Below are 15,462 nucleotides of genomic sequence, written 5' to 3' on the forward strand. Positions count from 1 at the left end.
GCTACATGCAGTAGTTACTTAATAGTGGTTGAATAATGAGCAAATCTGATTTCACCTTCACAGTAACTGTGATGAACATCATGCACAAAGAATTGGAGCAGAGTGGACAGAGTGCTGTACTTGGAGTCAGGAGAGCTGGATTTGAATCCTGCCTCAGACGTCCACAATCATAAAAAACTCACTTCCATCATTGGTAAAAATGAGTTGCTATGTGGCAGCTAGATGGCACAGTGGATAGAGCACTGGCCCTGGAGTCAGGAGTACCTGAGTTCAAATCTGGCCTCAGATACTTAACACTTACTGGCTGTGTGACCCTGGGCAAGTCACTTAACCCCAATTGCCTCACTAAAAAAAAAAAAAAATGAGTTGCTATGAAGAAGGTTCTAGGAAAACCTGGAAGCACCATACAAATTTCGGTCAACAAGCATTTATTATTTGCCACCTGTATACCAAGCCCTGTGCTAAGTTTTAGGGATACAAAGAAAGAGAAGGAAAAAACCCACCAAACCTGCTTTCAAAGAACTCATGGTTTATTATTATTATCCCCATTCTGTACATGAGGAATCAAATGGTTAGGAAACATTAAGTGGCTTGTCTTCTTATTCCAAACCCAGTTCTTTTCTAAGCCATGTTTATAAAAAAATAATAATAATAGAACGCTAGATGGCAAAGTGGATAAAATATAGGTCCTATAGTCAGGAAGATTTGAGTTCCAATCCAACTTCCAGATACTTAAAAATTGTATGACCCTGGGCAAGTCACTTGACCTCAATTTACCTCATTTTCCTTATCTGTTAAATGAGGATAACAATAGCATCTACTTCCCAGGGTTGTTGTGCTAAATGTGCTTTGCAAGCCTTGAAGTGTTGTATGTCATTATTTTCCTTCAGTGTTTCTTCAGCCATGTCCAACTCTTTCTGAGCCATTTGGGGTTTCCTTGGCAGAGATACTGGAGTGGTTTGTCACTTCCTTCTTCAGCTCATTTTACAGGTGAAGAAACTGAGGCAAAGAGGGTGAAGTGACTTGCTCAGGGTCACACAGCTAGTAAGTGTCTGAGGCCACATTTGAACCCAGGTCTTCCTGACTCCAGGCCAAGCACACTATCCACTGTGATCCCTAGCTGCCCTCAAGTGCTACATAAATGCCAGCTGTTATTATTTCTACTCATTGTACTTTGTTTTCTTTAAATTCAGGAAACCACAACTTACTGAAAGTATAGAAACCTAGAAAAAAACAGAGATCAAAGGGAACAAGATGAATTGCACTATAAATGAAAAATACATCAATCAGTTAGGCCTGGGAAAATCAAGATTGAAAGTAAAATGTTCAAAGGACAAAAAAAAACACCATAAAAGTCATGCGTGGAGGTAGTCTGTCCTTGTTCACCAAGTGCACATAAAGTAAAACTAAAGGGGCATCCCTTGAAGGTGAGGAAATGTCTATTTAGAGCTGATTATTGTATTTGCTATTTGTCTAGTGCTTTATTGTTTTATAGGCCCATCTCTAGCCATATTTTACCTCTCACTTTCTGTCTGGAACAGAAATCATGTTCTAGAGGGCTTGACTCTTTCACTGCTGGAAACTCCCACTCTAAGGCCCTGCTGTACTGATTTGGGGTTGCCTCAGTCACCCACTACATCAAGGCCCAGCCCCAGTCATGCTTTACCTCACTCCCACATGCTTATTCTTCCCAGTTCTTGAACCATAACCAAATCAGTACTGTCATTGATCCTTGAAAGGGTGTCTCAATGTACTCCCCTGCGCCTGTAATTTTCCAAATCAAAATATCCCTCCCTAGCCCCCATTCTCCTATATGTGTTGCCTCCCTTCATTAGAATGAAAACTCCTTGAGAGTAGAGACTTTCTCTTTTTGTGTCTATGCCCTCAGCAATTAACAGTGTTCAGTAAGTACTGTATTCATACTTTCAAAGGACTTTGATGTATATTGCTATTAAAAGTTGTTGACTCAGTGACCCATTGTTCCCAAGCCTGTTTATGAAGCAATGTTGGGAGAAGCTCTATTGAGAAAGGTGACACCAACACTGAAGCTTTTTGCATTACCTGCTTTTTGTCACATACCCCCTACCTGTGATATTTGTACCCCTACCTGTAATTTGTCAGGTGCCAGCTCCCTTGGGGAGGACATAAAATGCAAGAGCTCACCCTTTTTACTGACATGAACCTATGCAGATTGTCTTTACCTCATCATGAAATTTATCAATAAATACAAGCCTATCTTGAAGCCAATTTGCTGATCTCCAGTGATCAACCCATCAACAAGTTGCTACCTTAACATACTTACAATAAACTCCTTTTAATTCTCTTTGTCCTAAGTTTGTATTAACGAAAGCCCACACAATTTTTCTTTCAACGTTACCTTATTTGATCCTCAAAATAACCCTGTGGGATGGGTAATGTTGGTATTATAGAGAGAGACATTCCAGTGGATTGATGGTCTCCTGGATGTGGGTGTTGTCTCCAGTTGTTCGAATTTAAATCCTTCCTCACCTGCCTGTTCTGTGGGATTATCATCTGAGTCTTCCCATAAGTACACTACAGGGGTCTCTCCAACATGCTGGGGCTGTCCTTGCCTTCCTTTGACAAAGCACAACTGCCAACAGAACACACACACACTCTGGTGCCCCGGCTATTCATCATGTTCTCAACATGATCAGCTCATCTTTTTTTCTGTTCAAACATTTCTGAAATGATTTCCTAAATGAAATCTCCTTCACTCCACACCTCTGTTCTTGGTTATAACATGGTACAGCCTGCTCTGTCTGTCATATCCCTTTCTGTTTGTTGTCTTCTGGCTCCTTCTCTCCCTCATTTCTTCCAAGACTTTAGTGTTCCTTAGCTCAAAGCCTAACAACATTGATAGAATACTGGCCTTAAAAAGATGGGCTTTTTTCTCAGATCATTAAAAGAGCTTTGCAATTTCCTGAAGATGACCCTGCCTGCTCACCTCTTTCTGTTCGTTTTGAGGCCCACTTTGTCTGTCTGCTACATTTTGTTGTTGTTCAGTCACATTTGACTCTTTGTGAACCCATTTTGAGGTTTTCTACAAATGACCAACTGACACAAACAGGGTTAAGTGACTCGCCCAGGATCATACAGCTAGTAAAGGTCTGAGGCCAGATTTGAACTTATGAAGAGGAAGGAATCTTCCTGATTCCAAGGCTAGTTCTCTAACCACTCACTACACAACCTCCCTGCCTCTTTTCTGCTACATAAAGATTATTATCTCTGTTTCACTGATGACAGATTGACGAGGCCTGGAGAGATGAAGAGACTTGTCCTTTAATCAAACTCAATTCAATAAACATATTAAGCATTTTTTATGTGAAAGGCAGTGGGTGGCAAGAATATACACAAGAAAATGCAATAATCTCTGACCTCTAGGAGTTTAAATCCTAATGGTAGAATTATTTGTAAAGTCTTAATTTATCATTTGCAAATAAATAAGTGAAAGCAAGAGAATTCCAGGAGTACAGAGTATTAACAACTGGAGGAATCCAGAAGGGCTTCCGCTTGGAGGTGGCACCGGAAATGAGCCCGGAAGGAAGCCAGTGTTTCTAAAAGGCAAGAGTTAAAGAGGGAGTGCATTCTAGGCATGGGGGATATAGCCCATGCCAGGACATGGAGTTGAGAGACAGAATAGCAAGTTCAAGGAGAGGCTGTAACAATTGGAATGGCGCCACCTGCTGGAGACTCACTGTAGAAAAGCTCCGCCATGAGGAGAAGGCCTCTGAGGGCAAGCCATGCGGTCAAGGTCCTTGGCGTCAGGAAGTGATGCTTGCTCGTGGGTACTGTCTATCAAGGCTACCAGCCAATCAACTTGAGGAGCCTCCCATTTCTGGGAGGAGGACACAAAGTAGGAAGCGGACGCTGGCGGAGTGGTTCTGTCTCTTTTTGGTTCCTGACCTCACCATGGTGGGTTGGATGATAGGGTCTCTTAGAAATAGTTAGATTTTTACCTTTCTCTCTGATCCTAATGCTCTTTAATAAATACTCAAGCAGTTAAATATTCTTGCTAAAGCTTATAATTTATTGGCGACCACTCATTAGATTTTAGATAGTATAGCTAGAATTTCAACCCCTTACAAGGCTAATAAACCAGTTTGGTTGGATTGTAGATTATATGAAGGGAAATAATCTACAAAATATGTGGAAAAATAAGTGGGGGGAAATTAGAGTCAGTGAATCAATATCCATTTATTTAGTGTCTCTTCTATGCCAAGCCCTGTGCCAAGCCCTGGGAATACAAAGAAAGGCAAAAGACTGTCTCAGCTCTCAAGGAGTTTGGAGTCTAATAGGAGAGACAACATGCAAACAACTATGGACAAACAAGCTCTGCACAGGAGAAATTGGAAATAATAAACAATGGGAAGGCCCCAGCACTGAGGGGCCTCAGGCAAGGCTTTTCACAGAAAATGGGATTTGAGATGGAGGCGACTAAATGCCAGACTACAAAGTTTATATTTATCCTAGAGTTAATAGAAGTCAGTGAAAGTGTTTGAACAGGGGAGTGACATGGCCAGAATATTAATTTGGTAGCTATGTGTAAGAGAGGAAGAGTAGAAAAGGTGAAATCTGAAGACCAAGGAAGAGGTAATTGAAATAGTATAGGTGAGATGTGATCAGGTTCTGAAACAGGGAGGTTATTGATTGACTGGACCCGTTGCTTGGGCATGTGATTGGGCATGGGAAATGGATGTAAGGAATGCTACAAATAGTAAATGTGTAATAAATATTTGTTGAAAATGGTGGATCTGGGCCTAGAGCTCAGCTCTTATGATTCATAATGAAGATCTTATCATATACTATGCTATCTGTCCAAAGAAAAGGAAAGATGCTGTATCCAACTTACAGATTCAATATATGAGGACCACTCTGTCTGTACCAGAAGCTGGCAATACAGTTCTGAAAGATGACATAATCTTTGCCCTCAAGGACTTCTGCAGTTGAATAGGAAAGCTGCAATACCTGATATAAATCACAGGAAATAAGAAGACTATGAAGAGGCAAAAGAGAGAGGGTGGAGAGAGGGAGAGGGAGACCTAGACCAAGCACAGTACAAAATCTGAGATAGGGTGAATCACTTTCAGCCAGAAGATTCTGGGAAAGGCTTCATTGAGGGAGCTACCCTTGACCTGGGCCTTGAAGAGAAAAGTTTCAAAGGCAAAAATGAAGAGGAAATATGTTCCTAGAGTGAGAGACAGCCTACACAATCCAATCCAATCCAACAGACACTTATCCAAAGTCAATTATATGTGAGACAATGAAAAAAATCTCTAGACTCAAGGAGCTGACAATCAGGTAAAGAGCATAAGGGAGAAAACCCAAGAATGGGGCAGGTAGGTGGTACAGTGGATAAAGCACTGGCCCTGGATTCAGGAGGACCTGAGTTCAAATCCAGCCTCAAACATTTGACACTTACTAGCTGTGTGACCCTGGGCAAGTCACTTAACCCTCATTGCCCTGCAAAAATAAATAAATAGATAGATAGGTAAATAAATAAATGGATGGATGGATGAATAAATAAATGGACAAATAAATAAATACATAAATAAATAGATAGATAAATGAATGAATAAATGGATAAATAAATAAATGAATGAATGAATGAATGAATGAATGGATAAATAAATAAATAAATGGATAAATGGATAAATAAATAAATAAATGGAAATAGCCCAAGATAGACTTGGAATATAGCTACAAGACAAAGAGGAAAAAGCAACGATAGGGTTTAAAAGTTGCAGGGCAGGGGCAGCTAGGTGGTGCAGTGGATAAAGCACTAGCCTTGGATTCAGGACAACCTGAGTTCAAATCCAGCCTCAGACACTAAACACTTACTAGCTGTGTGACCCTAGGCAAGTCACTTAACCCCAATTGCCTCACACACAAAAAAGTTGGAGGGCAGGTTTGGACAAAATACTGCCTTTAGCCACAAAATTCAGCACCTACAAATACCATCAGGCTTGTTTTCTAGATCCTTTTCTGGCTAGTCCACAAACCCCTAAATGAATAGCAACATACTTCTACATGTAATCTATAGGCCAGAGTCCCCCTCAAAACTCTGGGATGATATTGATGGGTCCAGTTCTTGGAACTAACTCCAAGAAGGTCCTCAGCTCCCATACAGGAATTTAAGGTACTAACTGCACATCAGGTATGGGACAGCTCCTTTTTTCAATCCACAGAAAATGCCCTCACCAACTCTTTACCTCTTGAAAGAAAAATTCAGTTGGCATTGGTATTGGGATAATATATCCCAGTGTAATACCTTTCCTCTAGAGTTATAGACAATCCCTTCCAGATTCATAATGCCACACCATGGTTTCAGTTTCCCTCAAAAGCTAAATATAATTTAGGGAAAACTGAGTAAGCAATCCTCTTACTATCAAACGTGTGCTTTCTGAGTATTTCACTATATTTCCCACACAACAGAAAGGAGTGAAAAGAACCAAAAGAACTAATGTATACAATAACAATAATATTATAAAAGATACGCAATTTTGACAGATTTAAGAATTCTACTCAATGACAAATCCAGGGTATCAGTGATGAAGCATGTTATCCACTTACCTCGTGACAGAGAGGTGATGGATTTGAGCCCCAGAATGAGACATATATTTTTGGACATACCCAATGTGGGCGTTTGTTTTGCTCGATACATTACATTATTACAAAATTTTTGCTTTTCTTTTTTTCCTTAATTGAGGAGGAGAGGGAAATAGGGAAGTAGAAGAGAGGGATAATTGCCAAAAAGAAAGAAAAGAAAGTCACTTAAACATATTTTTGAAAAGCACAGAACTGAAGAAATAACAGAAGAAATCAAATAAACAGAACAGCCTTGAAAGTAATGTTAAATTTATTACATACTTTAAAAGAAAAACAAGTTATACATAATAAAGATTTGCAGTTATAGAGGCAGCTAGATGATATAGTATATGGAGCCCCTGGTCTAGAGTCAAGAAGAACTGAATTCAAATTCTACCGCAGACACTTTTGAGCTGTGTACCTCTGGGCAAGTTACTTAACCCCTGTTTGCCTCAGTTTTCTCATCTATTAAATGAGGATGATAATAGCACCTCCTTCCCAGGGTTATTGGGAGGATCACATGAGATAATACTTGTAAAGCACTTAGCACAGTGCCTGGCACATTTAGAAATATTAGCTATTACCATTATTATTATTATTAACCTTCTCTGTCCTACTATGTACATGAAATGACTAATTTTTTGTCGATGTTGGTTAAGTTCAGTATTTTTTTTTTTTTGCTGGGCAATGGGGGTTAAGTGACTTGCCCAGGGTCACACAGCTAGTAAGTGTTAAGTGTCTGAGGCCGGATTTGAACTCAGGTTCTCCTGACTTCAGGGCCAGTACTCTACCCACTGCACCATCTAGCTGCCCCTAAGTTCAGTATTTTTTAAATGGGGAAAAGAAAACTTGCCACACAGAATATGCTGCATTCACAAAATCTCAGTCTAAAAGGACCAGAGTCCATGCTCTGAAACTCTGGAATTATTGAACTTGGGGTTATCCATAAGGCAACTGTCAAACCTGAGACTCTCCTTTCAGACTGACTGGATACTCACATGTTTACTTCTGCCGTGTGCATTGGCAGGAAACCTTTCAATGCCCTGGTTGCTATTGCTTGTTAAGGTGGGAAACACCACTCCCACTAACTCCCCTCTCAGCCCATAAGCAAACACCTGTCCACCACTGTCATGTGCTTCTGCCAAAAGTCACCTTCACATGTTCCCAGGAGGGTTGATGGGGACATCATGGTCAGACCTATGAGGAAATAGAAAAATGTGGGGTCCCTCTGACAAGTTGGTTGTGGAAGTCCAATCATATCGTGATTATTTTCCATAGTGCCCCATACCTGAAATGAGGATCACTGAGACCAGATTAAAAGTGGATATTGTTAAAGTTGTTCATCATAGTGTTATTGTTACTGTTGCTTCTCCTTCATTCTCAGAGAAGACCAATGACATCACTAGTGTGATGTCTTGATTTGTCCATGAATTAGATTTGAGTGAGACAGAACTCCTCCAGAGTCATCGTAGCCCAATGGCAAGAAAAAGGTTAAAAAGACAGGATCATGAAGGTAGGAAGGAAAATGTGTTTAGCTGGAAATAACTGTGACTTTAAAAAAAAAAAACAGGGGCAACTAGGTGACACAGTGGATAAAGCACTGGCCCTGGATTCAGGGGGACCTGAATTCAAATCCGACCTCAGACACTTGACACTTACTAGCTGTGTGACCTTGGGTAAGTCACTTAACCCTCATTGCCCTGCCTCCCCTCCCAAAAAAAGCATCAGTAAAATGTTCTGCAAACAAAAAATGGGCAGTTAGGTGGCTTAATGGATAGAGTGCTAGGCCTGGAGTCAGGAAGGCTCATCTTCACGAGTTCACAACTGGCTTCAGACACTTCCTAGCTGTGTGACCTCGCACAAGTCACTTAATTCTGTTTGCTTCAGTTTCCTCATCTGTAAAATGGGATGGAGAAGGAAATGGCCAACCACTCCAGTATCTTTGCCAAGAAAACCCCAAATGGGGTCACGGATTGTTGGACACAACTGAAAACAACTAAGCGACAAAAAACCCAAAAGATATATACTGAGTAGGTAATGGAGGACCATACCGGTCCGTGTGCTGTTTAAAGTTTTGATCAGCAACTTCTATAAAGGCATATGTAGGGGGCAGCTAGGTGTCACAGTGGATAAATCACTGGCCCTGGATTCAGGAGGACCTGAGTTCAAATCCGGCCTCAAACACTTGACACTTACTAGCTGGGTGACCCTACGCAAGTCACTTAACCCTCATTGCCCCGCCAAAAACAAAAACCAAAACCAAAATAAAAGGCCTATGTAGCATTTTTATCCAATTTGCAGATAAAACTAAAGGATAGCTAACACACTGGATAAGAATCAGGATGACAAAGCTCAGAAAAAGATCATTACATGCTGGGATATTAGGTCAAATCTCATAAGATAAAATGTAATAAGTATAAAGGTCATATTTGGGTTTAATAAATCAACTTCACAAAACACAAGAGGTACAGACAGAGCTAAACAATTTCACCTGGAAGAGATTTGGGGCTTCAGCGAATTGAAAGCTCAACATGAGTCAACAGTATGATATAGACACCAAAAAAGTATTGATGAAATTGTAGGATTAATAAAAAGAACAGTAATGTCTGGGGCTAAAGAAATGAGTTTTTCTGTCCTCTCACTAGGGCCCCTAAGCCGCATCTTTTCAATACTGGGCATCACAATTATAGAAGGATACCAGTAGGCTGAAGAGCATCCAAAGATAGCAAACAGAACAGTGAAAAGTCTCCATATCATGCACTATGAGGACAAGTCAAAGAAACAGAGACATAGAGCCTTGAGAAGAAATTACTTAGATGAGATGTGGTCACTATCTTCCAGCATTTAAAAGGCCTTTACCTAGAAGAGCAATTAGACTTATTTTTTTGTCCCCAGAGAGCAAAACAAAAATTAGGAAAAATGAGTGGAAATTGCTGTTTTAAACTAATTGTTAGTTAAGGGAAAACTTCCAAATAATTCAAGATACTCAAAAATGAAGGGCAGATAAGTGGCACAGTGGATTGAGTGCAGAGCCTGGAGTCAGGAAGACTCCCATTCCTGAGTGTTCAAATCTGTCCTCAGACACTTACTAGCTGGGTGATCCTGAGCAAGTCACTTCACCCTGTTTGCCTCAGTTTCCTCATCTGTAAAATGAGCTGCAAAAGGAAATGGCAAACCACTCCAACATCTCTGCCAAGAAAACCCCAAATAGGGTCACAAAGAGTCAGACATCACTGAAACAACTGAACAACAACACTCAAAAATGGAACGAGCTGCTTCAGTAGGTAGGGGGCTCCCCTAGGAGGTCTTCAAGAAGAGGCTGAATGGGGTGGGGGACAGCTAGGTGGCACAATGGATAAAGCACTGGCCCTGGATTCAGGAGGACCTGAGTTCAAATCTGGCCTCAAACACTTGACACTTACTAGCGGGGTGACCCTGGGCAAGTCACTTAACCCTCATTGCCCCTCAAAAAAAGAAAGAAAAGAAGGAAGGAAAGAAGAAAGAAAGGAAGAAAAGAAAAAAAAAGAAAAAAGAAAAAAAGAGGCTACAATATACTTTTCAGGTATATTGTAGAGAGGATTCCTGTGCAGGTCATGGGTGGTACTAGATCAAGGGTCAACAACCTAGATCAAAACTAAACTAAACTAAACTAACTAAAGTTAATACTTTGTTTAAAAATATAAAAACATTCTTAGCTCAGGGGCTGCACATTAACAGGTGGTGGGCAGATTTGGTCCTGAGTTTGCCAACCCCAGATCTCTTCCAACTCTGAGATTTTTGTGGTTCTATGAAATAACTGAAATCTATATTCTTCAAATCATGCAGCAGTTCTGAAAGCTATTGATAGCAGGATCCCTTTAACACTTAAAAATTATGGAGGACCCGTGCAATGAGCTTTTGATATCTATCAATATTTTCCATATTAGGAAATAAATTGTCTTAATATTATTATCAAGATAGTTTTGATGCTTGGACTGCCTGAAAGGGTCCCCAGGCCCCTTGGGGTCCCAGACCATACTTTGAGAACTGCTGAAATAATGTTCCCCAGACCAGAGCTGTGTGGGCATTGTGGCTAAAAAAAAACATAGGCATTGTAGTCCCTTGCCTTAGAAGAGTTCCTAAGGCTTCTTAACTAGCCACAAAATGTTAGAGCTGAAAGGGAGCTAAAGAAATCATTTCCTTTAGCCAATTCCTTTTACTAATAAGAAAACCAAGGCCCTGAGATGCACAGGATGCATGTCTCTTCAGCAGTATTCCAATAATTCCCTCAATTTCTCAGTTTCTTGCCCAGATTTCACTATATTTCTTTTTTAATTAAATTTCCCAGTAGTTCTTTACCTGCCCATTAGCATTATTAAGATCCTGGGGCTTCCCTTGCTTTTTATGGTAATCCAATGAGATACTGACTGTGCAAACATTTGCAAATCATAAAGCATGACAAGGATTCTCATCATTATAATTACTAACTTAATAGCCTACCTTGTTCTTAAAACCTTATCTTGTATAATCAGGAAAGAGGATGATACTCCAAAGATCCTTGGAATGGGTTCTTTCTCCACTTAACAGTAGTGAACTGAAGCCAGTCTATACCAGCTTGTGAGAGCCTATTGTTAAATTTTCAGTGTCAGTCAATAAACATTTATTAAACACCTACTACATGCTAAGCACTGTGTGCTGGGAGTATAAACACACCTCAGAAATCAGCAAATGCAACAAATCAAAGCTTGATTTATTATTTTGTTTGTTAACTTGACTAAAGGTTTCAAACATGCTATAGGGCCACTGCCCACAACACTCCCTAGTACAGAGAAACCAGATTATAATATAATTAGGAAATATTTTTTAAAATAATAAAAATACAATGAAATATAAGTAATACTGACATCGTTTTCTAAGTCAATGTGTAACCTACAGTCATCCTTATTTGTTGTTTACTGGTCCTGTTTCTATTTGAGTTTGACACCACTGGTATAGACTTAAGGAAAAAGATGGAGAAAATGTTAATAATGCAGGTTAAACCTAAAAATGTGCCATGCATGCATTTTTTATACAGTCAGTTTTTAAACATTTGCCACCATTCACTCCTTGATCATAACCGTATTGTGCCTACATTCATTACCTAGTCATCTACTTCCTGGCAATAAGCAGTCTCTCTCTATGAAAAAGGTTTCAGGTTGGTAGGACCTTGCCAGAGTTTATATTCTACTGAAGGAAGCTAGGTGGTGCGGTGGACAGAATACTGGGCCTGGAGTCAGGAAGACTCATCTTCCTGAGTTCAAATCTGGCCTCAGATACTTAGTAGCTGTGGGACCCTGAGCAAGGCATTTCATCCTGTTTGACTCAGTTTCCTCATCTATGAAATGGGCTGAAGAAGAAAATGGCAAACCATTCCAGTATCTTAGCCAAAAACAACAACAAACCCAAATGGGGTCATGGAGAGTCAGAGATGACTGAAAACGACTGAACAACAACAAATAGTCTTTAGGAATCCAGGAGTAAGACTTTTGTGGGAGAATATAGAAAACATTTTTATACCTGATTATTGGCTCCCAGTTGGAAAGGAGAGTCTATTTGTTCCCTGTTCATGTTATGGCGAAAAGTGCTTCAGACTCAGAATGAAAAGATTTGGGCTTGGGGCTTGACTCCAGAAGTAAACTAGCTATTCTATTAAAGTAATCTTACTACTTGAAACCCAGTTTCCTCAATGATATAATATGGATAACATAATAATATTGTACTACCCAACTTACAGGGTTGTTGTAAGAAAAGAGTTTTGTGAAGGAAAGTAGCACGGTGTCGTGTTATGGACAAGGGTCTGTACATATCCAAAAGAGAACTTATTATTTCCCTCCCCACTACCTCCACCACAACCCATCCCTCTTTCACATCTCCTTATTCTGGTGGGACTTTTTTTTTTTTTGCAGGGCAATGAGAGTTAAGTGACTCACCCAGGGTCACACAGCTACTGTCAAGTATCTGAAGTGGGATTTGAACTCAGGTCCTCCTGAATCCAGGGCCAGTGTTTTATCCACTACACCACCTAGCTACCCTCCACATCTTATTCTTATGGAGATATCACTATTTTTCCAAACACCCAGGTTTGCAATTTTGATGTCATCTCACTCTCTCTTCCCCCATATATTCAGTTGACAAATCTTGTCATCTCTTTATCCACAGGATCTCTCGCATCCATCCCCTTCCCTCTACTCCCACAGCCACATTCTTGTTCAAGCCTTCATCACCTGTCATTTAGACTATTGTAATTCTTGCTTCAAGTTGACCCTCACATTAATGCATCCATCTACCTCACCTTCAAAGTTATTTTTTAAATGAAGATCTGATCAACTCTCTCTCTCTCTCTATCACACACACACACACACACACACACACCACCTAATACCTAATCAATAGAAATCCAGTGGCTGCCTATTAACTTCAGGATCAAATATAAATGGAATTAATATAGTCTGAAGAGCTCCCCTAGAACTGAGTCTCCCACTTGGCACCATTGTTTTGGCCCCTTGCTCTTACAGAACCAGAGATGCCTGGTTGGTCTCCCTTAATGCACAGCTTCTAGTGGTTCATATTCCTTAGCAAGGGGTCCAAACATAGAGCTCACTGAAGGGTCCAGGTCATAGTCTCAGCTCCAGGCTGCACTAGAATTACCTCAGTCCAACAGATCAAAGGGGTTCCCCTGATGACAGCAATCATACATATTTCTCTGTTCGTAACAAAGATTTTTACAATCTGGCCTCATCTTACCTTTCTATCCTTGTTAGTTCTCTCTGCATATTCTACAATCCAACCAAAATGACTTTCTTGCTGTTCCTCATACACAAAATTCCATGTTCCATTGACACACTTAGGCATTACCTAACTTAAATACTCGAAATGCTCTCCCTACTGACCCTCACCTTTTGGAATTCCTTATTTCCTTCATAATTTAGCTCAAATACCATTCTCTGCATACAGCCCTTCCTGATCCTGGAGAGGCCAGTGTCTTCTTCTCCTAGGTTACCTTGCACTTCTTTGTGTGTTTTGTATACCTATATAAAGGCAGCTAGGTGGCCCAGTGGATAGAGTGCTGGGTTTGGGGTCAAGAAGACGCCTCTCACTTACATGAACTGATGCTGAGTGAAATGAGCAGAACCAGGAGAACATTGTACACAGTATCAACAACATTGTGTGTTGATCAACTGCTGATAGACTTGACTCTTCTTAGCAATGCAATGGTCCAAGATAGTTCCAAAGAACTCATGATGGAAAATGCTCTCCAAATCCAGAAAAAGAACTGTGGAATCTAGATGCAGATTGAACCACAATATTTCTACTTTTTTGTTTTTCTTTTTTGAGATTTTTCCCTTTTGTTCTGATTCTTCTTTCACAGCATGACTAATGCAGAAATATGTTTAATGTGATTGTACATATATAACCTATATCAGATTGCTGGCTGTCTTGGGGAGGGGGAGGGAGGGAGGGGAGGGAGAGAGAAAATTTTGGAACTAGAAATCTTATAAAAACAAATGTTGAAAACTATCTCTACATGTACCTGGAAATAATAAAATACTTTTATGATTAAAAAAAGAAGAAGACTCCTCTTTCTGAGTTCAAATCTGGCCTCAGAGACTTACTAACTGTCTCACTCTGGGCAAGTCACTTGACCCTGTTTGCCTCAGTTTCCTCGTCTGCAAAATGAACTGGAGAAGGAAATGGCAAACTACTCCCATATTTTTGCCAAGAAAACCTCAAAAATGGGGGCACAAAGATTCGTACATGACTGAAATGACTGAACAACAACAAACAACAGGGTCAGGCACTGTGCTAGGTACTGTGATACAAAAGCAATGACAGCTATTATCATTAAAGCCCAAAGTGCTACATAAATGTGAGCTATTATCTCCACCTACCTTACAAGGTTGTTGTGAGTAAGATACTTCGTAAACTTCAACACGTTATACAAATATGAGTTATTTTTGTTAGTATCAATAAGTAATTATTCCCACAAAATATATTAAGGACCTACTACATGCAAGACATTGCAATCAGTCATTCTAATGTTCACTGTCCTAAAATGAACATTACCAGAGAGTTATTTCTTGTAAATTCCATGTATTGAGTCATATTTCTCAGGCACTTGTTCTAAATCTATACCCTTAATTGCTACCAGGCTAATTTTTTCTTTATTTCCTTTTTATTCTTTTGAGTGTTTCATCTAAAATCAGATTCCTGTAGAGGAGGAAAACTGAAGGGAAAGCGGTTTATCATTCATTTAGGGGGTGGAGTGTTGGTAACTGTTTAGTGATGAAAAGATTCTTTAAAATGAGGCTAATATTGCATTAAAAATCATTTCTACAAAGCATCCCAGCAATTCTGGCCACAATCTTCATCCACTTACCATCTGGTATTATTTTTTTTTCAAATTCATACATGATCTGTTTTCAAAAAACCACTTGAGGCCATTAATTTTTTAGTCTGATTCAGTTACTCCCTACAGAACAAAGACTGTTTTCTCCACTACTTCTTCTTTTGAAAAGGTCAAGCTGTAGGAAATGGATTCTGGCAATTACAACTGAAAGTTCGGCTCTGAGACGACAGGTTCAAGGAAGATTGTTACTGATACTCTAGAGAAATTCCTAGACAGAAGAAGAAACACGTCGAGTATGGAGCTAAGTGAAATTGGTAACTACCTTGAATCAGGTTATAATTTAACTTAATAGAAATATTTATTTAGGGGATAAAATGCATAATGATAATAATCAAGAGAGCCAGTGTGACATAATGGATAGACGGTTAGGAAGACCTGATTTCAAGTCCTTCCTCACGACTTCTTAGTGTCCTAGAACGCTCTTTAAGCCT

Source organism: Dromiciops gliroides, chromosome 3 (genome assembly GCF_019393635.1).
Source record: "Dromiciops gliroides isolate mDroGli1 chromosome 3, mDroGli1.pri, whole genome shotgun sequence".
Classification (NCBI taxonomy): domain Eukaryota; kingdom Metazoa; phylum Chordata; class Mammalia; order Microbiotheria; family Microbiotheriidae; genus Dromiciops; species Dromiciops gliroides.